The sequence below is a fragment of the Saccoglossus kowalevskii genome, chromosome 3, assembly GCF_978046115.1.
Source record: "Saccoglossus kowalevskii chromosome 3, keSacKowa6.1, whole genome shotgun sequence".
NCBI lineage: Eukaryota > Metazoa > Hemichordata > Enteropneusta > Harrimaniidae > Saccoglossus > Saccoglossus kowalevskii.
In genome coordinates, this window is record NC_140643.1 from 5,507,561 (window position 1) to 5,510,835 (window position 3,275).

Sequence of the window (3,275 nt, forward strand, 5' to 3'; positions counted from 1 at the left end):
CCCAAAAGAATCTACAGACTTTGCAATCGTTTTTCAAAACTTTGCAAGCTGTTTGTCTTCGATCTTCGATTTGCAGTTGCCATAATCTGCTTATATATCTGGCATTTTCTTGACTTTTACTTAATGTTTTCGAAATTTAACTGCGGGGTTGGCATTCCAATGACTTAGGTTAAATATACATGTAACTCCGCCAACGTTTCGAACACTTTTGCCAACTTTACATGCTGTTTTCTATCATTTTACGGCCAGTCAGCTCATGTGATACTCTGCTTATATAGGCTGTTTTCATCTCGCTTTTATTCATTTATTTGACTTTACAACTGCGGGTTTCTATATACCAACAAGTTAGGTCAAGCATACAAATATATCTACAAACTTTCCAATCACTTTGCACAACTTTGCGTTCACTTTGTACGACTTTTCAAGGTACGTTAACAGGTCAAACCCCACTATGTGCCGACATCATCACCAACTTGATCTCCAAAAATAATAGAGAAATTGGAAAAATGTTCATGAACTTGAAAACATGCCTAAATTTCCATGTTTTTCTACTAAAACTAATTGACATTACTGTGAAAAAAAATGCACGAACGTTGTCTCTTATGTTTGATTTGTATGTGATGAAACCAAAAGAAATTTCCCTAGCTGGTTTTCTCAGGCAGTGTCCCATGCCAGAACTAACCATGCCCGATTGAGCTTGACTTCAAACTTTGTCTCTTCACCTACCAACACTACTGGTTACGCAATTTGAAATATACTCGAGTTGGCGACTATTTCATGTTTGACACTGTTTTAAACCTGATAGCTTTTGTACGAGTAACTTCTTGAATTGACCTATGACCTCTACATGCTGCGAATAATAGTACGCTACTTTAACGGCAATTTACGAAATATTTGTTTACGTTTTCGAACTTTTGACTATGTAACCCGTCAATATAATATCATATGTAACATTCCCAAACGAATCTACAAACTTTGCACTCGTTTTTCAAAACTTTGCAAGCAGTTTGTCTTCGATTTTCGATTTGGAGTTGCCATAATCTGCTTATATATCTGGCATTTTCTTGACTTTTACTTAATGTTTTCGAAATTTAACTGCGGGGTTGGCATTCCAACGACTTAGGTTAAATATACATGTAACTCCGCCAACGTTTCGAACACTTTTACCAAATTTGCATGCTGTTTTCTATCATTTTTACGGCCAGTCAGCTCATGTGATACTCTGCTTATATAGGCTGTTTTCATCTCGCTTTTATTCATTTATTTGACTTTATAACTGCGGGTTTCTATATACCAACAAGTTAGGTCAAGCATAAAAATATATCTACAAACTTTCCAATCACTTTGCACAACTTTGCGTTCACTTTGTACGACTTTTCACGGTACGTTAACAGGTCAAACCCCACTATGTGCCGACATCATCACCAACTTGATCTCCAAAAATAATAGAGAAATTGGAAAAATGTTCATGAACTTGAAAACATGCCTAAATTTCCATGTTTTTCTACTAAAACTAATTGTCATTACTGTGAAAAAAAAATGCACGAACGTTGTCTCATATGTTTGATATGTATGTGATGAAACCAAATAAAATTTCCCTAGCTGGTTTTCTCAGGCAGTCTCCCATGCAAGAACTAACCATGCCCGATTGGGCTTGACTTTAAACTTTGTCTCTTCACCTACCAACACTACTGGTTACGCAATTTGAAATATTCTCGAATTGGCGACTATTTCATGTTTGACACTGTTTTAAACCTGATAGCGTTTGTACGAGTAACTTCTTTAATTGACCTATGACCTCTACATGCTGTGAATAATAGTACGCTACTTTAACGGCAATTTACGAAATATTGTTTTACGTTCTCGAACTTTTGACTATGGAACCCGTCATAATAATATCATATGTAACATACCCAAAAGAATCTACAGACTTTGCAATCGTTTTTCAAAACTTTGCAAGCTGTTTGTCTTCGATTTTCGATTTGCAGTTGCCATAATCTGCTTATATATCTGGCATTTTCCTGACTTTTACTTAATGTTTTCGAAATTTAACTGCGGGGTTGGCATTCCAATGACTTAGGTTAAATATACATGTAACTGCGCCAACGTTTCGAACACTTTTACCAACTTTGCATGCTGTTTTCTATCATTTTTACGGCCAGTCAGCTCATGTGATACTCTGCTTATATAGGCTGTTTTCATCTCGCTTTTATTCATTTCTTTGACTTTATAACTGCGTGTTTCTATATACCAACAAGTTAGGTCAAGCATAAAAATATATCTACAAACTTTCCAATCACTTTGCACAACTTTGCGTTCACTTTGTACGACTTTTCACGGCACGTTAACAGGTCAAACCCCACTATGTGCCGACATCATCACAAACTTGATCTCCAAAAATAATAGAGAAATTGGAAAAATGTTCATGAACTTGAAAACATGCCTAAATTTCCATGTTTTTCAACTAAAACTAATTGTCATTACTGTGAAAAAAAAATGCACGAACGTTGTCTCATATGTTTGATATGTATGTGATGAAACCAAATAAAATTTCCCTAGCTGGTTTTCTCAGGCAGTCTCCCATGCAAGAACTAACCATGCCCGATTGAGCTTGACTTTAAACTTTGTCTCTTCACCTACCAACACTACTGGTTACGCAATTTGAAATATTCGCGAATTGGCGACTATTTCATGTTTGACACTGTTTTAAACCTGATAGCGTTTGTACGAGTAACTTCTTTAATTGACCTATGACCTCTACATGCTGTGAATAATAGTACGCTACTTTAACGGCAATTTACGAAATATTGTTTTACGTTCTCGAACTTTTGACTATGGAACCCGTCATAATAATATCATATGTAACATACCCAAAAGAATCTACAGACTTTGCAATCGTTTTTCAAAACTTTGCAAGCTGTTTGTCTTCGATTTTCGATTTGCAGTTGCCATAATCTGCTTATATATCTGGCATTTTCTTGACTTTTACTTAATGTTTTCGAAATTTAACTGCGGGGTTGGCATTCCAATGACTTAGGTTAAATATACATGTAACTCCGCCAACGTTTCGAACACTTTTGCCAATTTTGCATGCTGTTTTCTATCATTTTTACGGCCAGTCAGCTCATGTGATACTCTGCTTATATAGGCTGTTTTCATCTCGCTTTTATTCATTTATTTGACTTTACAACTGCGGGTTTCTATATACCAACAAGTTAGGTCAAGCATACAAATATATCTACAAACTTTCCAATCACTTTGCACAACTTTGCCTT